At 36.6% G+C, this 26,992-nt stretch overlaps 1 protein-coding gene across 3 annotated transcripts in view; it reads right to left on the bottom strand.

Moving 5' to 3' along the window:
- Positions 1 to 26,992, bottom strand: part of MCU (mitochondrial calcium uniporter) — a 234,836-nt gene that overhangs the window by 40,932 nt on the left and 166,912 nt on the right. The window lies entirely within an intron of this gene.

The following is a 26,992-nucleotide window of genomic DNA, read 5'->3' as shown; positions in this document are numbered from 1 at the left end:
GATTTTCCCCCCTCAGATTCATTTTGAATAGTTTTAACTGCTATTCACTTCAATGTCATTGATTTTTCTTCTGTAGTGTCTAATCCACTGTTAAATCCATCTATACTGTTTTTCATTTCAGATATAGTTTTTCATCTCCAGAAGTTCCATTTGTTTCTATTTTTATTCATATTATGTTTATATTTTCCCTTTTCTCCATGAATATAAGGATCATATTTGTAATGATTATTTTTTAAAATCCTTGTCTGGTAATTCCATCATCATTGTCATTTCTAGGTCTTTTTCTATTGACTATTTTTTCTTCTATTTTAACCCCCCTGCTTCTTCATACACCTAGTAATTTTTTATTGGAGGTTAGACACTTTGACTTTTACACTGATGACTGCTGGATCTTGTTGTATAGTTAAGTTACTTGCATATTAGTTTGATCCCTTCAAGTCGTTTAGACAGTCTTTTAGGACAGATCTAGAAAATCTTGATCTTTCTTCTAGGGCCAATTTGGCCCCACTTCTAAGGTATGGTTTTTCTAAATGGTCTACTGAACCTCTACTGAATGGTCATTTATTCAGTAATGTCTCACCTCTCCAGCTGGAGGGAAGTCAAATGATTTCCAGCCCTGACTGAGCACTAAGAAATTTTCATTTTACAGCTTCTGGTAATTATTATTTCCTTGGAAGTCATTCTAGTCTGGTCTTACGGTCTAGAATTTAGTCAGGTAAGGCAATGCAGGGTTAATCTCATTTGTTTCTGTTCTCTGAGATCACAGTACTGTCCTGCCTATTGCCCTGTCCAATACCTAAAAAACAGTTGTTTCACATATTTTGTCTGGTGTTCTAGTTGGTGATAGCAGGATAGCAATTCCCATAGCAGTTAATTCTTTGTGGATACATGATTTGAATTTTTACATAAAATCTAAAGAAGCAAAGTCAGAAATCTCTATTTCTTTATTCCTTTCAAAAGCTAATCTATGTATCCTAAGGAAGAAGCCAGAAATAGTAATATGAACTTAATACATAGCATGCAATATCTAAAGACATTTGAAAATATTGTCATTTTATTCCTCATTTCTAAAAGAATCCTTGGCAATCCATTGTTTCCTTAAAGTCACAGCCACTAACAGGAATATTCCTATCTCTTCTGTGGGCAGTAATGATGATGAGCTCATAAACTTAGGTGATTAACTTGTTCACAGGGTATTTTCCTCCCAATTATCTTCTTTCTATATATGAAAAAACAATTTAATGATAAATTTCAAGAAGTAAACGGAGTGAATTTAAATAAAAGATAGGAGTTGTAAACATATAAAGTATGGAAGATTTTAATAAAGCATCAGTTGCATAGGTAAGTGCTTAGGGATTCTATTTTAAAATAACTGAGACAAAGCAGAGAGAATTAGGGTCTTTCTCACCCACGTTAACTTTTTCCTTTAAAGATCATGAAGGCTTTCAAAGGAATGAAATATGAAAGCTTTCAGAAACTCTGCATGGAATAGCACATTTCAGAACTGAGAAATCTTTATCATAATAATGCTTTTGAAATAAACCTCCAGATCTCCTTCTTTCCCACACACTAGATTGTAATGTAAATGTTAGATTTCTTGGTTTGCAAGTAAAGAAGAACAGTTATCTAAGTTTAACAATATATAAAATAGCTGTGGGTTGTAATGAAGTCACAAGGGATATTTACAAGCAAGTGACAGTTGTCAGCTGCTATTCTCTAGATAATTATTCTTTTCAAGTGTAAGTTGCATCAAGTGGCTCTTTGGTTCAGCTTTTTAAAATCTTTTGCTTTGATTTCCATTTTAATAAAATAAGAAATAATCAAAGTATTTTCTTAGATACAGAAGTCTGCTTCAAAGAAATCTAGATATTATGGGTCATCCAGTATGAATACTGAGAGATAGAACGTGACAACAGATTTAGGCATAATAACAAAAAGGCAAGGAAGTTTCCAGACTGTGAATTGTGAGGACAACAGACACTTAGGGTTGAAGAATAAATTAAAAAAAGATTTTGGGGCATCAAGTACAGAAAATGTCATAAAATATAAATGTTTGTTATTTAGCCAATTGTTAAAAATGTTTATAAAAATTCAAGTTTGGTGTTCAAATTAAAGGGTAAAATATCCTCTAAAGTACATGATCTTATGAACATGACTATATATCTTAAGGACTTATTATGGAAAGAAACTGGTACAATAAGGAAGCACATGCTGTAAAGCTACCTAACTTTATATAATGGATAATTTCAGTGACTTATGATCTTGCCAGTCAGTTTCTTCTCTTCCCCCCTTCTGTAATATTCTCCATCAAGAATGGGAATATAATCATAGAATTTTAGCTTTGAAAGAACCAAAGAAATAACCATTTACAGCTAAGAATAATCAAACATAGCAAGGTTAGGTGATGTTCCTAAAGTCATATAGTTCAACCCGATGCACAGTGTCTTTAGATCTCATTATTTGACTAAAAATATAATTTTCTCCTAGATCACATATTATCTTAGGTTGCTAAATTCAGTGGGAACTTTCGCCCTTATCTTGTTTGTTTTAGAGGTATCTAATGATGCTAACCTACTTCTTCATTTTTTAAAAAGCTTTCCTTTTGGCTTCTGTGATTCCATACTCTTCGGGTTGCTTTTACCTTTCTGTCTACATAGAAAGAAACTAATTTTCCTTCATAGCTCTTCTTCCTGTATTCATTCTTCAAAAGTTTCTAAATGCTTTGTCCTAGGCCTCTGGGCTTCTCAATCCATACGTTCTCTAGGTAATCCCATGTCCTTCTAAAATGCCAGCTACCATTTTAAATCCTGAGGATGTCCCAAACCTATACCTGTTGCCTGCTAGACAACTAAGTTTTCCACAGACACATCTCAAACTCAAAAATCCTAATATTGAATTAATCTTCCCCGAACTACCTACCTTTGACATTTCTCATCTCAGTCAATACTATTATTTAACAATTGCCCAATCCAAAGAATTTTCTGATATTCTTGACTAGTCTTCAAGTCAGAACATGACATTTCTCATATACTCATTCACCATGTCCTTTCATTGTTTTCTAAATATATCCAACCCCTCCAATTCTTTCCACTAACACCATCTAGTCCAGGCCACTACTGCTTCTTTCTTCTACCAGCTCCAGTGTAATTGGACTCCTTACTTCATCCTAGCCTTTGTTCCCATTCAAAAATTATCCACACTGGAGCAGGGTAATCTTTCTTTCTCCAAAGGAAACCACCATCCTGAAGTTGGCATTTAGTGTTTATCTTTCACATCCATGATATACATACATATAGGCAGGCAGATAGACATAGACAGACAGATACACATACATCTCAATACACAATATATAATATGGCAGTAGGCAGCTGCTGAGATGACACTCTATGACCCTTACCTCTAGGTATTCACATCCTTGTGTGGTGTGGTCCTAACCCACATCAATTCAGGGGTGGTCTGTATAATCAGTAGAATACAGCAGATGTAATGGTGTGAAACTTCCCAGGCTATGCCATTAGACTATGTAGATTGTCTTGCTTTCTTGGATTACTTGCTCTGGGGAATTCAGTGGCCACATCATGGACAATCCTGCAACCCTATGGGGAAACCGACATGAAGAGGTGGGGTCTCCTACCAAGAACCAGCACCAACTTCTCAGCCACATTGTGAACTACTTTAGAATTGGATCCTTCAGCCCCAGTCAAACCTTCAGATGATTGCAGTCCTAGCTGACATGGGACTGAAACTCCATGAGACCCCAAGAGGCCCAGCTAAACTGTTTCTGAATTCCTAATCCACAAAAACATGAGATAATGAAGGATTATTGCTATTTTAAATTACTAACTATTGCCATAATTTGCTATATGGCATTAAATAACTGAACACAACATGGTTTTACATGTATTTAGACTTTACATAAATGGTTGCACTGTATACAACCTTCTATAACTTGCCTTTTATACTCAATAATACTTGAGATTTATCCAAATTGAACAATATTTCTGGATTATTCATGCAAAGTCCTATATAGAATTTCATTGTATGAATACATTACAATTTATTTATCCATTGAAAAACCAGATTTATAATATGAAAATAAAGAAAGTTAAGAGAGAGTCAGCAGCACTCCTTGTTTCTAGTATCTGGTGTAAATTTGGTCAAATTTTTTCCTTTTAGAGCTGTGTTTCACATTGTATTTCTTCCACCATTTATTTAACAGTCTGCCATTTCTCCTGATTTACAATGCTAATTATATCACATTTCAAACTTTCATATGTGTAAAATTTTTCATGTGAGCCTACAATCTTTCCTGTATTAATACTTCACTGTTTGGACTATTATGGTTTTAAAAATACATGTTACTATGTGGTTTAGGTAAACCTTTCCCCATTTTCCAGTTTTTAAATTTTATCTTAGTTATTTGTATTGTTTTATTCTTTCATATGGATTTTTGAATAAGCTCATCAGGTCCCATTGGGGTTTAGATTAGCACAGCATTAAGTCTACAACTCCACTTGGGGAATATTGACATTTTTTACAATTTAAAATATTCTTCATATTTATTAACATGTTATAAATATGCATTTTTCCCTATACTCTTTTATGTCCTTCAATAAGGTTTATTGATCTCAATAAACATAGTACACATTTTTTTTACTAGTTTCATGCCTAGATACCTTTACATTATTTTTTAAACACTTACTTCTATATTTGTAAATGTAATTCTAAAAGTCATATGCTTTCTCATTAAATGATATGTTAGACCAAAACATAAAATTATCATTTTAGTAGAATAAAATAAATATTATTTTGGTGATAGTAAGGCCCCTCCTTATACATTATGGGAAAAAATACCCTCAGAAACTAAAATTAAAATATACAAACAAAATGTGCTTGTTTCATAATAACCTCAGAAAAATCTACTTAAATATTTAAAATAATTAAAATTTTCTTTAGATTATTCATAATATATTAAAAATACTGGATCTATTATATTAACATTATATAAAGAATACTCATTTTGAAAAACATGTAAACATTTATGTAGAAAATATCTTCCCATATCATATAAGAAAGACCAGTTATATAATCATAACCTCAATAGTTTGATAAATCCAGTTGAGGCTTTCTAACAACTAATATAAAATTAATTTTTAAAGTTAAAGGATCATTGATATACTATCTTATGAAGGTTTCACATGATCAACATTGTGGTTTCAACATTCACCCATATTATCAAGTCCTTACCTCCCACACCCATTACAGTCACTATCAGTGTAGTAAGATGCTATAGAGTCATTACTTGTCTTCTCTGTGCTATACTGCCTTCCCCATGAGCTAACTATATTGATTGCCAATTATAGTGCCCCTTAGTCCCCTTCTCCCTCCCTCCCCACCTTCCCTAATCTCTTCAGTTTGGTAACCACTAGTCCCTTCTTGGATTCTGTTAGTCTGCTGCTGTTTTGTTCCTTTAGTTTTGCTTTGCTGTTATAATCCACAAATAAATGAAATCATTTGGTAATTGTCTTGATCCACCTGGCTTATTTCACTGAGCATACCATCTAGATCCATCCATGTTGTTGCAAATGGTAGGATCTGTTCTCTTTTTATGGCTGAATAACATTCCATTGTATATATGTACCACCTCTTCTTTATCCATTCATCTATTGACGGACACTTATGCTGCTTCCATACCTTGGCTATTGTAAACAGTGCTGCGATAAACACAGAGGTACATATATCTTTTGGAATCAGGGATCTTGTTTTCTTCAGGTAAATTCCTAGGAGTGGAATTCCTGGGTCAAATGGTTTTTCTATTTTGAGTTTCTTGAGGAACTTCCATATTGCTTTCCACAATGGTTGAACTAATTTACATTCCCACTAACAGTGTAGGAGGGCTACCCTTTCTCCGCATCCTTGCCAGCATTTGTTGTTCCTAGTCTTTTTGATGTTGGCCATCCTAACTAGCGTGAGGTGATATCTCATTGTGGTTTTAATCTGCATTTCCCTGTTCATTAGCAATTTGGAGCATCTTTCCATGTGCCTATTGGCTATCTGAATTTCTTTTTTGGAGAAGTGTCTGTTCAGATCCTCTGCCCAGGTTTTAAAATCAGGTTATTTGTTTTTTGGGTGTTGAGGTATGTAAGTTCTTTATATATTTTGGATGTTAATCCCTCATGGGAAAAGTTGTTTATGAATATATTCTCCCATACTATAGGATGCCTTTTTGTTCTGCTGATGGTGTCCTTTGCTGTACAGAAGCTTTTTAGTTTGATGTAGTACCATTTGTTCATTTTTTATTTTGTTTCCTTTGCCTGAGGAGATGTGTTAAAGAAAAAGTTGCTCATGTTTATGTTAATTCAAGAGATTTTTGCCTATGTTTTCTTCTAAGAGTTTTATGGTTTCATGACTTACATTCAGGTCTTTGATCAATTTTGAGTTTACTTTTGTGTATGGAGTTAGACAGTAATTCAGTTTCATTCTATTACATACAGCTGTCCAGTTTTGCCAACACCAGTTGTTGAAGAGGTGGTCATTTCCCCGTTCTATGTCCATGGCTCCTTTATTGTATATTAATTGTCCACATATGTGTGGGTTTATATCTGAGCTTTCTATTCTATTCCATTGATCTATGAGTCTGTTGTGTCATTACAAAATTGTTTTGATTGCTGTGGCTTTGTAGTAGAGCTTGAAGTAGGAGAGCATAATCTCCTTTGCTTTATTCTTCCTTCACATGATTGCTTTGGATATTCGGGGTCTTTTGTGGTTCCATATGAATTTTAGAACTATTTGCTCTAGTTCATTGAAGAATGCTGTTGGTACTTTGATAGGGTTTGCACTGAATCTGTAGATTGCTTTAGGCAGGATGGCCATTTTGACAATATTAATTCTTCCTATCCATGAGCATGGGATGTATTTCCATTTATTGGTGTCTTCTTTAATTTCTCTCATGAGTGTCTTGTAGTTTTCAGAGTATAAGTCTTTCACCTCCTTGGTTAGGTTTATTCCTAGGTATTTTATTCTTTTTGATGCAATTGTGAATGTAATTGTTTTCCTGACTTCTCTTTCTGCTAGTTCATCATTAATATATAGGAATGCAACAGATTTCTGTGTATTGATTTTGTATCCTGCAACTTGCTGAATTCAGATATTAGTTCTAGTAGTTTGGGGTAGACTAGGGTTTTTACGTACCCTATCATGTTATCTGCAAACAGTGATGGTTTAATTTGTCAATCTGGATGCCTTTTATTTCTTTGTGTTGTCTTATTGCCATGGTTAGGTTTCCAGTACTATGTTGAATAAAAGTGGGGAGAGTGGGCATCCTTGTCTTCTTACCGATCTTAGAGGAAAAGCTTTTAGTTTTTCACTGTTAAGCATGATGTTGGCTGTGGGTTTGTCATATATCATCTTTATTATGTTGAGGTACTTACCCTCTATACCCATTTTATTGAGTTTTTATCATGAACAGATGTTAATTTTGTCAAATGCTTTTTCAGAATCTACTGAGATGACCAAGTGATTTTTGTCCTTTTTTTTTTATGTGGTGTATGATGTTGATGGTTATTTGAATATTGTACCACCCTTGTATCACTGAAATAAATCCCACTTGGTCATGATGGATGATCTTTTTGAAGTATTTTTGAATTTGGTTTGCTAATATTGTGTTGAGTATTTTTGCATCTATGTTCATCAGGAATACTGGTCTGTATTTTCTTCTATTGTGGTGTCTTTGTCTGATTTAGGTATAACAGTGATGCTGGCCTCACAGAATGAGTTTGGAAGTATTTCCTCCTTACCTAGTTTTTGGAAAACTTGAAGGAGGATGGGTATTAGCTCTTCTTTAAATGTTTGGTAAAATTCAATGATGAAGCCATCTGTTCCAGGGATTTTGTTCTTAGGTAGTTTATTTTATTTATTTATTTTTATTTTGGTATCATTAATCTATAATTACATGAAAGACATTATGTTCACTAGGCTCCCCCCTTCACCAAATCCTCCCCACATACCCCTTCACAGTCACTGTCCATCAGCATAGTAAAATGCTGTAAAAACACTACTTGTCTTCTCTGTGTTGCACTTAAGTAGTTTTTTGATTACCAATTCAATATCATTGGTGGTAATTGGTCTGTTCTATAAAATTAATTTTAATTATATTAACTATATAGTTCATTGTATATCTCAGGTGAATCTCTGTAGAACTGTGTAAAACTGCAAAACTATTTTGTGTAATTACTATGAGGCTTCAGTAAGTTGTGAAAACAGAGTAGTAAGTCATCTCTTAATACATGGTATTATTAGTCTTATGTTAAGTAGTTGTACAACCTAAGTACCTTCTAGTAAATGGGGCTTTTCTCTGTTAAAAGAATGTTGCCTTATATCATTAACACTAAGAATCCATACAGAGAATTCACACTGAATATGTGACTATATTGCATTTAGGACAGCTAGGGTTCACTCAATCTCTAGCTTCTTTGCTGTAAGTTCTGGTAGGGTTTTGACTGGAGGGGTGGGGGAGGTGGAGAGAATGAGAGAGATGGGAAAGGGGGAGAGAGAGGAAGTTGGCTGCATTTTTTTCTGTGATTCTATCAATCAGTTCTCAAGGCCAGAGAGTCTGGGTGTAGTCCCTGATCAGTGCTCTGTGCAAATCTGTTATGTATTTCAAGATCTGGTGAAGATTCTTAGCAGTGGTGACTGCTTTCTTTTTGTCTTTTTCTGTTGAAGCATCTTGATATACAATCTCATATTGGTTTCAAGTATATAACACTGTGGTTCAGCAGTTAGCCATATTATTAAATCCTCACCCCGACTAGTGCAGTTACCATCTGTCAACATAGGAAGATGTTACAGAATCACTGGCTATGTACTCCATGCTGTACTACCATCCTCATGACCAACTTATACTGTGACTGAGAATTTTTGAGCTCCTTTATCCCCCTCACCCTCCCCACTCCCCCACCCCAACCCCTTCCCCATGGTAACCACCAGGCACTTCTCAGTGTTTATGAGTTTACTGCTATTTTGTTCATTTTATTTTGTTTTTAGATTCCACAAATAAGTGAAATCATATGGTATTTCTCTTTCTCCGCTTAGCTTATTTCACTGAGCATAATACCCTGTAGGTCATGCTATGTTGTTGCAAATGGCAGCATTCTTTCTTTTTCATGGATGAGTAATATTTCATTGTGCATATGTACCACATCTTCTTTATACATCCATCTACTCATGGACAGTTTGGTTGCTTCCATATCTTCGCTATTGTAAATAATGGGGCAGTAAATGCAGGGATGCATGTATCTTTTGAATCAGGAATTTTTTTTTTCTTTGGATATATTCCTAAAAGTAGAATTAGTAGGTTGTATGATATTTCTATTTTTAGCTTTTTGACAAACCTCCATACTACTTTCTGCAGTAGCTGCATCAGTTTACATTCTAACCACAGTGTAGGAATGTTCCCTTTTCTCCATATCCTCACCAACACTTGTTACTTCTTGTCTTTTGGATATTAGCCATTCTAATTGGTGTGAGATGATATCTAATTATGGTTTTGAATTGTCCTTACCTGATGATTAGCGATGTGGAACATCTTTTCATATGCCTGTTGGCCATCTGTATTTCCTTTTTGTGGAAATGTCTTCTCAGGTCTTCCACCCATTTCTTAATTGGGTTATTGGGTTTTTCTTTTTCTTTTCTTTTTTTTCTGGTGTTGGCATATGACTTCTTTATATAGTTTGGATGTTAAACCCTTATCAGATAAGTTATTTACAATATATTCTTCCATACTGTAGGTTGCCTTTTTGTTCTGTTGATGGTGTCCATTGCTGTACAGAAGCTATTTAGTTTGATGTAGTCCCACTTGTTCATTTATTATTTTGTTTGCCTTGTCCAAGGAAATGTGTCCAGGAAAAACATTGCTCATATTTATGTTCAAAGGATTTTTGCTTATGTTTTCTTCTAAGAGCTTTATGGTTTCATTTAAGTCTTTAATCCATTTTGAGTTTTCAGTAGACAGAAAATCCAGTTTCATTCTCTTGCATGTAGCTGTCCAGTTTTTCCAACACCAGATGTTGAAGAAACTCTTTTCCACATTGGATATTCATGGCTCCTTTATCATATATTAATTGACCATATATGCTTGGGTTTATTTCTGGGCTCCCTATTCTGTTCCATTGATCTATGGGTCCGCTGTTGTACCAGTACCATACTGTTTTTGATTACTGTAGTTTTGTAGTATAACTTGGAAGCCAGGGAGTGTAATACTCCCAGCTTTGTTGTTTCTCAGGATTGCTTTGGCTACTCAGGGTCTTTTGTGGTTCCATATGAATTTTAGGATTATTTGCTCTAGTTCATTGAAAAATGCCATTAGTATTTTGATAGGGATTGCACTGAATCTGTAAATTGCTTTGGGCAGGATGGCCATTTTGACAATATTAATTCTTCCTGTCCATGAACATGGGATGGATTTCCATTTTGTTGGTATCTTCTTTAATTTCTCTTATCAGTGTCTTAATAGTTTTCAGAGTACAGGTCTTTCATCTCCATGGTTATGTTTATTCCTAAGTATTTTATTCTTTTTGGTACAATTGTAAATGGAGTTGTTTCCTGATTTCTCTTTCTGCTAGTTTGTTGTTAGTATATAGGAATGCAACAGATTTCTGTGTATTAAATTTGTATCCTGCAACTTTACTGAATCTAGTTATTAGTTCTAATAGTTCTTTGGTGGAGTCTAGGGTTTATACATATGTAGTATTGTGTCATCTGCAAAAAGAAACAGCTCAATTTCTTGCTTGCCAATTTGGATGTCTTTTATCTCTTTGTGTTGTCTGATTGCTATGGCTAGAACCTCCAGCACTATGTTGAACAAAAGTGGTGAAAATAGATATCGTCTTGTTCCTGGTCTTAGAGGAAATGCTTTCAACTTCTCATCATGAGTATGATGTTATCTGGTTTTGTCATATGTGGCTTTTATTATGTTGAGGTACATACCCTCTATACCCATTATGTGCAGAGTTTTTATCATGAATGGATGTTGAATTTTTCAATTATTTTTTCAGCATCTATTGAGATGATCATGTGGGTTTTTATCCTTTTTGTTAGTGTGGTATACCACATTGATTTATGAATACAGTACCATGCTTGCATGCCTAGAGTACATCCCACTTGGTCATGAAGGATGATCCTTTTGACATATATTTGAATTCAATTTGCTAATATTGTTGAGGATTTTTGCGTCTATGTTCATCAGGACACTGGTCTATAATTTTCTTTTTTTGTAGTTTTCTTAGTTTTCATATTAGAAAGATGCTGGTTTGTAGAATGAGTTTGGAAGTATTCCCTCCTCTTCCACTTTTTGGGCTACTTTAAGAAGTGTGGTTATTAGCTCTTATTAAGTGTTTGGTAGAATTTAGCTGTGAAGCCATCTGGTCCTGGACTTTAGTTTATTGGAAGATTTTTGATTACCAATTCAATTTCATTAGTGGCAATTGGTCTGTCAGGTTTTCTGTTGCTTCCTGAGTCAGTCCTGGAATTTTTCCATTTCTTCTATGTTGTCCAATTTCTGGTATACAATTTTTCATTGAATTTTCTAATAATTTTTTGTCTTTCTGCAGTGTCCATTGTGACTATTCTTTTTCAGTTCTGATTTTGTTAACTTTTGTACTTTCTGTTTTTCTTGATAAACCTGGCTAGGGTTTGTCTATTTTATCTTTTCAAAGAACCAGCTCTTAATTTCATTGATTTTTTTGTTGTTTTATTCTTCCCTATTTTATTTATTTCTGCTCTGGTCTTTATTATGTCACTCCTTGTACTACTTTTGCGTTTCATTTGTTCTTCATCCTCTAGTTTCTTTAATTGTGAGTTTAGACTGTTTATTTGGGGTTGTTCTTGTTCCTTGAGGTAGGCCTGTATTGCTCTGTAGTTCCCTTTAGAACTGCTTTTGCAGCATCTCACACGTTTTGAACTGTTCTATATTTGTTGTCATTTGCCTCCATGTATTGCTTGATTTGTTTTGATCTGCTTATTGATCCAGAAGCATGTTGTTTAGCCCCTATGTGTTTGTGGGCTTCTTTGTTTTCTTTGTGTGATTTATTTCTAATTTCATACCACTGTAGTCTGAGAAGCTGCTTGAAACTATTTCAATCTTTTTGAATTCATTGAGGGTCTTTTTTTTGGCCTAGTATGTGATCTATTTTGGAGACTCTTCCATGTACACTTGAGAAAAATTTATATCCTGTTCTTTTTGGGTGGAATATTCTGTAGATATCTATTAAGTCCATCTGATCTGATGTGTTGTTCACTTCCTGTTTCCTTATTTATGTTCTGTCTGGTTGATCTGTGCATTGATTTCAATGGTGTGTTAAAAAGTCTTGCAAATGAATGAGTGGCAGTCCCCCTTAATTCTGATGGTATATGCTTTACATATTTAGGTGCACCTTTGTTGGCTGCACAGATATTTATAATGGTTATAACCTCTTGTTGTACTGATCCCTTTATCATTATGTAATGTTCTTCTCTGACTCTTGCTATGTTTTTGTTTTGATATCTATTTTGTCTGATATAAGTACTGTTACTTCTGCTCTTTTCTCCCTATTATTTGCATGAAATATTTTTTGTTCCATTCCTTTACTTTCAGTTTATGTCTCTGGGTCTGAAATGAGTTCTTGTAGGCAGTCTATAGATGGGTCTTTTCTTTATCCACTCTGCCATTCTGTCTTTTCATTGGTGCATCCAGTCCATTTAAATTTAAGGTAATTATTGGTAGGTATGTACTTTTTGCCATTTTATTGTTTTGTTGGTTTTATAGCTCCTCTGTGTTCCTTTCTTCCTCTCTTATACTCTTACCTTGTTATTTGATGGTTTTCATTAGTGTTGTGGTTGGGTTTCTCTACTGTAATTTTTTGTGTATCAATTATAAGCTTTAGGTTTGTGGTTACCATGAAATTCATGGATAGTTCCCTACCTATATAACGTCTATATTAAGTTGATGATTGCTCTATTTGAAATACAATATAAAGGTACTTTTTATTCTTCTTCCTCCACACTTTAGGTATTACAGTTCATAATCTGCATTTTTTGGGTATCCCTTGACTGAACTTATATATTGTTGTTTTTACTACTTTTGTTTTGATTTAATTTCATACTTGTTTGGCAAATAATTGATCTGCTACCTTTACTGTGAGTTTATTTTCACTGGTGAAAACTGTTTAGGCTTAACAACATTTTCATCTACAGAGAAGTCACTTTAACGTATCTTGTAATGCTGGCTTATTGGTTGTAAATTCCTTCTGCCTCCGTTTATCTTGGAAATTTGTAACCTCTCCTTCAACTTTGAATGAAAATCTTGTTTGATTCTTGTTTGAAGGTCCTTTTGTTTCAATACATAGAATATTTCATACCATTCCTGTATGGCCTGTAAGTTTTCTGCTGAGAAGTCTGCTGATAGCTGATGGGGTTTCCTTTATAAGTAATATTTTATCTCTTTCTGGCTGCATTCAATACTCTCTCCTTATCCTTAATCCTTGTCATTTTAATTATTATATGTCTTAGTATTGTCTTCCTGGGTTCCTTTTGTTAGGCGCTCTCTGAGATCCAGGACTTGGCTGTCTTATTTCCTTCCTCAGATTGGTAAAGTGTCCAGCTTTTATTTCTTCAAAGAGACTTTCTTTGTCTCTCTCTGGTACATCTATTGAGAAGAATGTGTATCCTGCTGCTTTTGGGTGTAGAGTTCTGCAGATGTCTTTAGGTCCATCTGTTCTAGTGTGTTGTTCAGTGCCTCTGTGTCCTTACTTATTTTCTGTCTGGTGGATCTGTCCTTTGGAGTGAGTGCTGTGTTGAAGTCTCCTATAACGAATGCATTGCATTCTATTTCCTCCTTTAATTCTGTTAGTATTTGTTTCATATATGTTGGTGCTCCTGTATTGGGTATATATATATTTATAATGGTTATATCCTCTTGTTGGATTGACCCCTTTATCATTATGTAATATCTTTCTTTATCTCTTGTTACTTTCTTTGTTTTGAAGTCTATTTTGCCTGATATAAGTACTGCAACACCTGCTTTTTTCTCCCTATTGTTTGCATGAAAAATCTTTTTCCATTCCTTCACTTTTAGTCTGTGTATGTTTTTGGGTTTGAGGTGAGTCTCTTGTAAGCAGCATATAGATGGGCCTTGCTTTTTTATCCATTCTATTACTCTGTGTCTTTTGATTGGTGCATTCAGTCCATTTACATTTAGGGTGATTATTGAACTATATGTACTTATTGCCATTGCAGGCTTTAGATTCGTGGTTAACAAAGGTTCAAGGGTAGCTTCTTTACTATCTAACTTGACTCACTTATTAAGATATTATAAATATAGTGTGATGATTCTTTGTTTCTCTCCCTTCTTATTTCTCCTCCTCCATTCTTTATATGTTAGGTGTTTTGTTCTGTACTCTTTCATGTTTCCTTTGACTGCTTTTGTGAATAATTGATTTTATTTTTTGCCTTTGGTTAGTATTTGGTTTGTCTGCTTTGTTTGCTGTGATTTTATTTCTCTGGTGACATCTATTTAGCCTTAGCAGTGCTTTCATCTAGAGCAGTCCCTTTAAAATATCCTGTATATTTTTTAGCCCAATCTCAGCCCAACTGGGGAGGCAACTGTGGGAACCAGCTCCAAGCACTCCTTTTTCCTCACAGGGGTCCCATCCCACTGCTGCATGCCCAGCCTTAGAGCCATGCAACTGCCCCACCCACCTCTAAGGCAGGTAGGACCACCATTGCAGCAGGACAGGTAGAGGGTGGCCCACCCACAATGATCCCAGCAGAAGCACTGCTGCTGTGTAGATGAAAATGTTGTTAAGTACAACAAAGAAACAAGTTGTACTTGTTTGTATTTTCAAAAATATCCCTGTGGTTTGAGGGAGGCAAATCCCTCAACTTTTGCTTGTCTGGGAATTGTTTAATCCCTCATTCATATTTAAATGATAATCGTGCTGGATACAGTATTCTTGGTTCAAGGCCCTTCTGTTTCATTGCATTATATGTATCATGCCATTCTCTTCTGGCCTGTAAGGTTTCTGTTGAGAAGTCTGATGATAGCCTGATGGGTTTTCCTTTGTAGGTGACCTTTTTCCTCTCTCTCGCTGCCTTTAATACTCTGTACTTGTCTATGATCTTTACCATTTTAATTATTATATGTCTTGGTGTTGTCCTCCTGGGTTCCCTTCTGTTGGGAGATCTGTGGGCTTCCATCGTCTGAGAGACTATTTCCTACCCCAGTTTGGGGAAGTTTTCAGCAATTACTTCTTCAAATACACTTTCTATCCCTTTTTCTCTCTTCTTCTTCTGGTACCCCTATAATGCAAATATTGTTCCATTTGGATTGGTCACACAGTTCTCTTAATATTTTTTCATTCCTGGAGATCCTTTTCTCTCTCCTGGCCTCAGCTTTTCTGTATTCCTGTTCTCTGATTTCTGTTCCATTAACGGTCTCTTGCACCTCATCCAGTCTGCTCTTAAGTCCTTCCAGAGATTGTTTTATTTCTGTACTCTCCCTCCTAACTTGATTCTTTAGCTCTTGCATATTTCTCTGCAGGTCCATCAGCTCAGTTATGACCTTTATTCTGAAGTATTTTTTAGGAAGATGGGTTATATCTGTCTCCCCACGTCCTCTCTCGGGGGTTATCTGGGTAATTCTGGACTGGACCAAATTCTTCTGCCTTTTCATGGTGATAGAGGTAGTCGTAGGCAGGTGGTGTGTGTGTCAACTGGGAGAACAAAGTCCCTTCCTATTTGGTGGTCATCCTTCCCCTCTCTGCTGCCTGTGTCGGTCATCCTCACACCGGGAGGAGCGTCCAGGTTAATCCCCTGAGCCGCCATGGGCAGCGCTGCCCAGAGCCCTGCAGGAAGAGGCAGGCATGCTGGGTGTGCTCTCCTGAGAGAACAGCACCCCTTTGCACCCTGCTCTGGCTTCCTCTGCCTGTACCAGGCAGCTGCACACCAGCGGCGGCCCCCGGGTCTGTCCTGGGTGGCTGTGCACTGGGAGGAGACTCTGGGCGGCTGATGTGGGCACGCCTGCTGTCAGGCTGTTCTGCTGCTTTGGCAGGGTCGCACCGGAGGGGGAATGAATGGCAGGCTATTTATCACCGTGAGGGGTTTCAGAGCTGCACTGCTCCCCAGGGGGCTGGGGCATTTGAAGCTCCTCAGACTTCCCAGCCTGCTGGGCTGAGTGTGCTGGGATGATTCCATCCAGCTATGAGGCCCGTCCCTTTAAGACTTTCAAAAAGCACTCACTTTTCTTTTGTTCCAGGGGAGTCGGCTGCAGGGATCCACTTGCAGATTTTACTTTTCCATTTCCCTAATATCCAGCACACCATGTAATGTGTGTCTGTGCTCCTGGTGTGGATTACTAGGGCTGGTTATTTTGCAGTCCTGGGCTTTCACTCCCTCTGTGCTCCGACTCCTTTCCTCCCACTGGTGAGCTGGGGTGGGGGGAGTGCTCAGGTCCCACCGGGCCGTGGCTTGTATCTTACCCCCTTTGTGAGATGCCGAGTTCTTGCAGATGTAGATGTAGCCTGACTGTTATACTGTATGTATCCTCTGGTCTCTCTTTTAGGAATAGTTGTACTTGTTGTATTTTCAAAAATATATATGGTTTTGGGAGGAGATTTCTGCTGCCGTACTCATGCTGCTATCTTCCAGACTCTCTGGTGTCTCTATTATGTGAATATTATGTTGTTTAGAGTTGTCACACAGCTCTCTTAGCATCCTGTCATTTCTATAGATTTTTTTCCCAGCTTCATTCTTCTTTTCTTTCTCATTGTTTGTACCCTCTACCTGCAGCAATCTATTATTAATTCCCTCCATTGTGTATTCCATTTCAGTTACTTTAGCTCCGAGTGGCATTTTTCAACTCTTCTATCTCTTTGTTGAAGTCCTCCCTGAGATTGCCATACTTTTCCACAGATCAGTGAGCATATTTATGACTGTTACTCAAGAAATTGAGATTGGTGATCTTCTTTTCATTTAGCCCTCTTTCTGATGTCTTATCCTATTCTTTTGTTTGGAATATATTTCTCTACTTTCTCATTTTGTCAGGGTTTCTGTGTTTCTACAATTAAGACGGATGTGCTATGTTTCCTGATCTGGAGAGTAATGGTTTTATGAAGAGGGCATCCTGTGGTGCCCAAAAGCTCAATATTCCCTACTCTCCAGTGCCTGGTTCTCCTTAGTGGTGCTTCCCCAGCTGCTGTTCAGCCAGCAGTGGTCTATCTCAGTCTGTGTGAATGGTAGTTTGCCTCAGCCAGCCTTTTATAAGCTTAGCAGCAGTACTTCTGCTGAGATCATTGTGGGTGGACCACCCTCTACCTGCCCTGCTGCAATGGTGGTCCTACCTGCCTTAGAGGTGGGTGGGGCAGTTGCATGGCTCTAGGGCTGGGCATGCAGCAGTGGATGGGACCCCTGTGAGGAAAAAGGAGTGCTTGGAGCTGGTTCCCACAGTTGCCTCCCCAGTTGGGCTGAGATTGGGCTAAAAAAGCTGAGGAATCCTCTCTCTGCCTGCAAGGCAGCAAAGTCTGTCACTGCTGGGCCAAGAGTGTGCATGTGCAGGGAAGTGCCCTGTAGCTGAGTCACCAGAGTCACCAGCAAGGGGAATAAAGCATTTAGAGCTTTTGTGAGTGACCAGCTTGTTGGGCTGAGGGAGGGCTGGGGAAGTGTTGTCTACTTGCCCTTTCTCCTGAGGTGAGAGCTCCATTCAGCCCTGGCCCCTCTGGCACCCTTCCCTCTGCTGGCAAATCTTTCAACTTCAGCCTCTGTTTTGATTCTCAGTGGGACTGATGGAGTGTGCCTGTCCTCCACAAGCAAAACTCCCCCTGTTGTCCATGGCCATTAATCACCAAAGCCCAATGCAACATGGATTCGTGTTCCCAGAACAGATCTTCAGGACCAGGTGTGTAGAGGTCCTGAATGCTTATCCCCTCCCTGTTCTGTTCTTATTCCTCCCACTTGTGGGCTGGGGTAGGGGAAGGGCTTGGGTTGAGTGGTTCTGCCACTTAACCCTTTGTGTGGTCTTCTCTTCTTCACCAGGTGTAGAAGGTCTGTTCTGCAGTCTTCAGGTCATTTTCAGAGTTAGTTGTATTTGCTCTAGTTGCTTCCCTGGTGTGTGTGTGGGAGGTTTCCACCTTGCCTTTCTACCCTGCCAACTTTTAAAAAATATTCTGGTTCTTTTAAATCAGCTTATGGAAATATTTCTCATAAATATCAAAAGCATTTGTGCTAAGTAAAAAGTTATTCTGCTTTGTTCCTTCCATTTATCTATTCATTCTATTAAGAATTAAAGATTTTGTTTTGCATTCATAAAAATGAAATCCTGTCCTAATATAGTGCTCTAAACTTTCCTTCTTTTTAAGACTAATGCTTTGATGCTGCTGATGTGAAAGTAACTTCATTAAAAATTTGACCATTGGCCTGTTTTAATTTCCAGGTGGTGAACAGAATACAATCCTAAAGTACAGACAGTGGAGTGCAACAGAAAAATTACAGGTTTTGGAATCTCTGATTTGATAGTACTCATGTTCTGCCAGAGGAGACACCTTGAATTCATGGGCACATTACTGAATATAAGCATACTTCAGTTTCTTCACCTATAATGTAAGGATTCTAATATCTCACAAGTCTGCTAAGAAGATTCAGTGAGAATATATGGAAATGCCTACTTTAATAGTTACTCTTACTCTTCCTAGAATCTAAAGTCTTAAAACTCAAAGTCTAAAAACATGTAACACATCCATGAGAAGAACTTCAATCATGCCTTTAAAATCTCAAAAGAACAAAAACGACTTGTTCCACTGAGGGCAACAAGGGGAAAAACAGTGTAAGGTATATGAAGCAATTCTGTGTTCCTTAGTGTCTTTCATGATGTCTGCTAAGGACTGCTAAAGACTATTGAATGTAGGTCTTTAGGAGGTAATTAAGCTTTAAGACCTTTAGGAGGTCATAAAGACAAGATCCTAATCTGATAGAACTATGGCTTCATAAGAAGAGTAGAAGCTCTCTCCACTTCCCACCCTGTGAAGACACAGCAAGAAGGTGGACATCTCCACGCTAGGATTAGAGTTCTTATCAGAACCTTACCATGCTGGCACCCTGATCTCAGACTTCAGGTCTCCAGAACTGTGATAAAATTAATTTTTGCTGTTTAAGCCACCAGTCTATGGTATTTTGTTATGGCAGCCTGAGTAGACTAATTGCCGTATTTTAAAAATAAATGTTTACAAAAACTGGAGAATTTGTCCTCATTTAAAAAACAAAATGAATGGCCATTTCTTATTTTTTTAAACTAATAAAACAAAAATGTACAAATTAAAGCAGAAAATAAACTTTAATGCTACATAAAAGAACAGTTCAATTACAAGGCCACTATTGTTTGGCTTGAATAAAGAAGTCACAATGGCCCAGTTTTAGGACATGGTAATTTGAATATTGCCTTTGATATCTTGAAGGTTATGCCTCTCTGCTTTCATGAAAAGAAAATCTGAAAACTCTGAGACTCTGAGAAAGCTATGTGGGAGCAAATATAATCACAGCTCCTACAGCTCACTTTGTCAAATTACATACTAGGCTAGGTATGTGTAAGGAATCTAGGAATTCTCTAAGACTCTTAACATTTAATTAATATTTATACTTTGATGCAATATCAAAAGCAAAAACATCTTGAGTCCAAGTTCCAGTTTTAGGGTTTCTGAATAGAGGTAATCTTCAAGAGCTCTGAGGTTTTTCAACTCCTGCAGACAAAATGACAAAGCTTTTCATTCATGACTAGCATACAGAGAAACTGCCTCTAACAGTTGGAAAATTCACATAGTTGTTCATTTCCAATTACCTATTTCAGAGTTACAGCTTGGTTAAAAGGTTTGTGACTTTTCTACCAAATCCATAATGACTTTGAGACAGGGACCAAGGGCCTAGACAGAGTAGGGTTGAGGGCCTTCGGAAAAAGCAAGGCAGGATATTTACAGTCAGATCAATGTAACAATGTAAAATCCCTATGAAACTGTGTTCAGCATTATGCAAAGTCAAGGTCACACTAATTCTCTAGGGTAAAGATACTAAACTAGGAATATAGACATCTTCAGTGAGATCAGTTAAAGGTCAAAAGGCCAGAAGCAACCTGGCCTGGAATGTTTGAGTGTTCCTCAAGGGTATCTCAGCATAACCCATGACTTCACTGTAAACAGCCCTAGCAAACAGACAACAACCCAGCCCACCTTGAGGGCAGAGCAGGTGATACAAGTCCACATCCTAAGCCCTCAGTGCCCAAAAATCCTCTACTGCCTATAAATCCCGTAGACAATGCACCACCCTGGGCTCTCTTGTCCCCTCCTGGCATGAGCCAGGAGCTCTTTCCTCTCACTGTATCTCTCAATAAAAGCCTCTGCCCTGGCTCTCCTACCTTGACTGTTTGCTAAGTTCATTCTTCAACTCCGCAAACAAGAACCCCGGCATCAACTTCAAGGTATTGAATTGGAAGGTTATGCTCATTCAGAAAGCCTCAAATATCCCCAAGTAAACGATAACTAAACTCTTCCTTGTGAGACAGGGACTGTGGGTGTAGTCAGAGTAAGGTGGGGGCCTCTGGAAAAAGCAAGGCAGGATATTTACAGTCAGAGCAATCTAACCAGATGCAAGGAAACCCCCTACCAAAACTCTGTTTTAAACATTAAGCTCTAGAGTCATTCTTCAGTGAGATCAGTTAATTTTCCCCAGATAAAGGAAAGTAGCCCATGTTTTCTTATTATGCTAATCATTGGTAATCATGTCTCCACCCCTAAGCCCTTTATCACATTTCCCCAAATCCTCAACTGCCTATAAATCCCCTAGACAATGCACCACCCTGGGTTCTCTTGTCCCCTCCTGGCGAGAGCCACGAGCTCTGTCCTCTCACTGTATCTCTAAATAAAAGCCTCTCCCTGGCTCTCCTACCTTGGGTGTTTGCTAAGTTCATTCTTCGACTCTGCAAACAAGAACCCTGGCATCATTTGTACTAAACTCTCTCTTCATTTAAAAGCAAAACTCTTGTCCAAAGTTAAATCGAGCAAAGGAAAATTTCCTATTTTGATTCTTTTTCTTATTTTATAAAATCTTGTTCTCATGATAGTGATTACTTCTGTAGTAACAGGCAAAGCCTTCTTTTCAGGGCGGTTGGAAGAGTCTTTAATGCCAGTAAGTATCAATGAAAAAAACAATGCATGATTACAATGGGTGGAGCTCCTCTTCTTCTCTGAAACAACACAAGCATGCATGTGCCAAGTTTGGAAAATGTACCATCTTTGCTGAGAGTACCAAGTTCTTCCTTAGAGTAAAAGATAAAACAATTTTTTGTAGTTATTTTGGCAAAGAAATTTAACTCTCTTTCAAAAATGATGGCGATAGCCATTAATGTTAACAGCCTTTCTAGTTTCCATTAAAGAATCTCACATATTTCAGGACTTTTGGCTGTGGCAACATGCTTTTTAAAAGACAAAATCTAGGAGCTAACCCCTTAGGCCAGTATCAGTAGTTTCATCAAGTTGCATTCTGGAGGGAAATGGGATAGTTTCCAATTCCCTCATAAGTTACTTCAAAATATTGGAATAAATGATGGCATACTAGAATGGATGACAGCATCTGAAATTTGACAAATTTGCTTCTACTCCAAGCTAAACCAGTTCAAATACTGTCAGCACATAAAGCTTAAAGTTCTCCCCAATTTCATGTGGCTGCTTTTCTTAGCAATGTGAAAGTTGAAAGGGTTGTGATGGAACAAGTTCAATCACATTTTGTTAGTTTCAAATTGAACTCCTACTTGCACAGGAAAAAAAAATTCTAACTGTAGGGTATATTTTTAAAATAGAACATACAAGATGTTTCAGCTTTCCCAACTTCATATTTTAGGTTGGTGAGAACTCTGCCACAATGAAACATTGAGGCTTTATGTGCTATTGTCTTTGGTGATTAAGCAGTTTCACTGCCTTCATTTTTTTTGTTGTTGTCAAGTTTTTTAAAAGTTGGGATGTAAGAGTGGTGGGATATGTCTGTGCCCTCAATATGATGATAATAAGTACAAAGTTTTCAACTTTATAAGAGTGAACATTAATAACACAAAATGACTGTAAAAAATCTTCCGTTTCCCCAAAACTATTTAAAAAATAACAGGCAAAACTCTAGAATATATAAAGAACCCTTACAAATCAGAACTAAGAAGACAGTTTACTTTTTAAAATGCGCACAAAGTTTTAATACTTTACCAAAGAAAATATTTGAAGGTTTAATGAGCACATTAAAAGATGTTCAACATCATTAGTCATCAGTGAAATGCAAGTTAAAACCACAATGAAGTAATACTACACATCCACTAGAAAGTAAAGAAGAATGATTATGCCAAGTGCTGGGGAGGATATGGGGCGACTGGAACACTTACACATTACTGGTGGGAATGCAAGGTGGTATAGCCACTTTGGAAAATGGTTTTGCAGTTTCCAAAAAAGTTAAGCATATACTTACCATATGACCAAGCCATTCTACTCTTAAGTATCTACCCAAGAGAAATGAAAACATATGCAAAGACTTATAAGAAAATGTTCACAGCAGCATTATTTTTATAGTCCAAAATGAAAAACAATTCAAATAGCTTTCATTTGGTAAATGAATAAACAAAAGGTGGCATTTCCATATGCTAAAACAGTACTGAGCGATAAAAATAAAAGGAAGCATAATAAATGCTACAGTACTGATAAACCTCAAAAGCATTATGATATGTAAAAGAAGCTAGATGCAAAAGACTATATTGCATGAGTTCATTTATATATTTTTAGAAAAGGTTTAACTATAGAAAGAGAAAGCAAATTAGTGGTTGTCTGGAGCTTAGGATGGAGAAGGGACTGACTACAAAACAGCAACAAGGGAACTTTTAGGGGTGAAGGAAGTAGTCTAAAACTGGATTGTTATAATGCTTGCACAATAGCTGAATTTTACAATATGTAAAATATATTTCAATAAAGCTTTAAAAAAAAGTAATAGAATAAAACCAATGAAAAAAATGGGACATATATTTAGTTCTCCAAACCATTCATAGACCTTAGGTTAAGAATTTATGTATTATCGATACTTGTGTTAGACAGAAAAATATATATGAGCAGGGTTGAAAGAGAATAAGGTCGGTAAAGCTCCCTAAAAAGGACTCAGTTAACAAGTTAAACTAGAAAGCCAGAAAAGACTCAGGGTTAGTGAGTTAATCAGTTAAAGCTCAAAAGGTCAGGAGCAACTTGGCCTTGAATGTTTGAATATTCTCCAGATAAGGAAAAGTATCTGAACACAGCCCAAGTCTTCATTGTGTCAATTAGATCATTGGAAGATTTACTCTAGCCTGCTAAAAGGCCCAACTATAAACAGCATAATAAAGACAGGGAGATTCCATCTTAAAGCCAAAATTGCATTTTGAAAAAACCCAGGAAATTAAGAAGAAAGATTCTTAATATACTCTTTAGCAAACAACAAACAAACAACTGTCCACCTTGAAGGAGGGGCAGACAGTCTTGACTGGTATGCTCCCAAACCAGAAGCTGCTATCCTGGGAGGGGATCAAAGCAGTGAATTTCTTGTGTTAAACTAATTTTGCAGAATTACCTAGAGAACTGATAAGAAACTTAATGTCTCATCAAAGATACTTGAGACCACTTAACAACCAAGTCCATACCCCTAGCCTTTTGTCACATTCCTGAAAAATCCTTAAAAGTAGGAACCCCCAACCTTTCAGTGCGCTCCTCTCTCTGGGGTCGCCCGAACTTTAGAAGTGCATAGCTTTAACTGTTTCCCAACCTTTTAAACTTTCTCTCTCCAAACTTTCAGGCACTTCTCCCTGAGGTCGCCTGTACTTTTTCTCTCTTTAAGTAACTTTAAATAAACCTTTACTTTGCTTCACTACTGTGTCTCCGCCGAGGAAAATATACAACGCAATATGCTTCCCTGCCCCACCCCCCCAACACTTGGTTTGATTGAATAGATGATTATTTATTAAAAAGGAATTTTCAATAACCCTTCATTACTAAAATTATTTGCTCTCAAATAATTTTTGTAAGGGACTCTTACATCTTTTGTTAACTACAAAATAAACACAACTCTTACCACAATTCTCAGTACTGGGCTAACTGAGTTGAATTGAATTTCTGGATAAAGATTTGAAAGCAGCCAGAAGTGGCTACTTTCCTTGTTTTTATTATTCTAGCTCACTTTTGAGCACCATCTGTATAGTTAAGGGTATATCCTGGCTTAATGCTATTAAAAATTATCTGGACAATGTTGTCTCTTTTTCACTCTCAAAAGTATCCTAGGAACTTTGGAAAGCTTTGAAGGTCTTAGCAGGTATAAATCATATAATAGTAAAAATTTGACAGTCATTTTACAGTAAGGATTTTGGGCAAAGAAAAATTTAAATGAGAAGTCTAAAGCCACATTTTTCTAGATTAGGGATCTTTAACACTACCACAACCACTTTATAGAATAAGCATTTCTGGTGGGTAAGTACTACTTCTGCAGAGTAGTACATTTTTCTTTTAGAGGTGATAAATATTATTATCTCCATTTCACAGATGAGGAAAGAGATTTTGAGAAATTAATAACATTGCCTGAGGTCATAAAGTGTTTAAATGGTGTAACTTGGATGCAAACCTACGTCTGCTTCACTCCAAGCTTGTCTCTTAATTTCTAAGCATAATACTTTCCATGAAAAGGAACATGGGTGTGGGTATGTATACGTGTATGTGCACTTGTGTGCAATGTATCCAAAGCAGTCCTCAAGTTGAAGTCTATGACTAAGTAATCCATGAGTTGGTTTGAGGGAGTCTGTAGTTCCTAAGAAATTATATGTAAAATTTCCTATGTGTACATATAAATTTCTTTTTCTAGAGAATGAGTCTAGAGCTTTTCCCAGATCTTCGAAAGTATTTATGATACAAGAAAAATTAAGAACATTTTATATTGCTTTTGGTAAATATTTAAGATAATATACATCTTTTATATCAGCTATTACAGTCATCACCATGTATTTCTCAACCAACCCTGGTCATCACCAAGATTTCTCAAACAGCATAATTAACAGGCAATTATGGGAGGCAGTATGTAGTAGGCATATATACCAGGTATAGAAATGTCACAATTACAAAATGCAGTATTTCAGATTTTGTACTTTTAAAAAATGGGGGGTCATGCCTTCATGTGATATAGAATATGACCCAGAAGTCACGATAAGAAAAGTAATGAATTATGGTAGAGATGTTTAGTACTGGTGGCTAAATTCTATTGAAGTAGCTATGTATTAAGCAGTGTTCTCATAAGCTGTATTGACCTAAGGTAAAATTAATTTGGGAGTACAAAATGAGAAAGTTGTATAACTTGAGGCCAGTAAAGACTCTGAGTTGCATGAAATGAATTTTGTGCTTCTATTTCTTGGTGATTAATAGGAGTTGGTTTATTTAAGAACAATAGTATTGGTAGGAATTTTGGGAGCTACTCCTTTTTTTTTAAGTATGTATTTTTTTTAGTTTTTGTAAAAATATTGCCTTCAACTCATCATGTAAATAGGGGCAACCTACTAGCATTTATGTCCTAGATAACATTCAGCCACATACCCCAGTAGAACTGTACCATTGTTAAATTATTGAAATAGTTTTCATACAGTCTAGTATATCAGATAATAGTAACGGCATTAGGTTGCAAAGTTAATAATACAATTTCAATATGAACTCATTAGTTCCAATTAATTGCCACTGTATATCATAACAATCACTGGCACGTGAGTGTCCTATTGTATGACTTAGTTGATACTGAATATATATAACTTACTAAATATATATTTATATATACTGACACTAGATATATAACAATTTCAGATAATACTTTCAATATAAATGGTAGAAATTTTTGAATGAAATGCTATTAGTTCAGCAAAAGCTAAGCGTAGCTGGCACTATGAAAGTATTTTTTTACATTGAGAGACATTCTCTTTTTTGAAACTAATGAAGCTACCCTTCAGGGGTAATGGAGGAAGGTAATAATAGTAACAGGACCTGGGTGTGGTGCTGGCATAGATGTGGACAATCCCATTGGTTGTTTAATGGGCAAGACAATGTCAGAGATAGGAGTGATACCCACCCACTGCCTTGAACGGGTTTATGGAGGGAATGGAGTAGGTGGCATGGGCAGGTGGCTTTATGTTCCTCTGGCTCTTGGCCACATGGGAAGTACTGGCATCTATGTACATAATGAGTTTTATGGGGGGCAACACATCTACCTGTCTTCAGCTGTAACAAACACTGAGTGCTGCTTTTTGATTTATATACTTAGTATTATTTTACCAGTTCTTTATGTCTTAAGAGAGGAAAAAGAAAGCTACTACTATTTTCCTTGTTTTGATTCTGGTCTACTTTTTCTTTCAACCTTTCCATACTACAAATGGGTAATCACAAATGGGTATTTTCTCCAGGTTTAGAGGATTTTAGCAAATACAAACACACTGTCCATATATTCAGATAATTAAGTAGCTTTGGGGAGGGGCTTCTCATAACATTGCAAATATATATATTGAATCTATATTGATGAAATGTAAGCAGCGGATCCTAGGGCTTTCACAAATCATTTGAGGTTTCTTTAGTTTTAGGGGTCCTTATAAATTTGCTGGATGCTCTTTTGATGGTTGCTATGCCTACAAATTAATGTTTATAAGGCTGAAATTAGAGTTCTATCAAACTAAACTTTACAGAGAGAAAATATATTTAACAGCCAACCCTAGGCAAACCATCTAAATTGTAAATGTGCAATACTGGGTAAGAGAAATGACAAGAAGAGTTGTAAACATCTCCCCTACTAATGTAAAAACAACCAAAGCTCAGATCTTATCAGTCCGCAGCATCATAAACATTTGCAAATGATGTGGTCTCCAAGCATCTGTTCATTCTTTTCCATATCAAAGAAGAGTATTACAGCC

Source organism: Manis pentadactyla, chromosome 8 (assembly GCF_030020395.1).
Source record: "Manis pentadactyla isolate mManPen7 chromosome 8, mManPen7.hap1, whole genome shotgun sequence".
Lineage (NCBI taxonomy): Eukaryota > Metazoa > Chordata > Mammalia > Pholidota > Manidae > Manis > Manis pentadactyla.
This window is presented reverse-complemented; position numbering and strand designations above follow the sequence as displayed.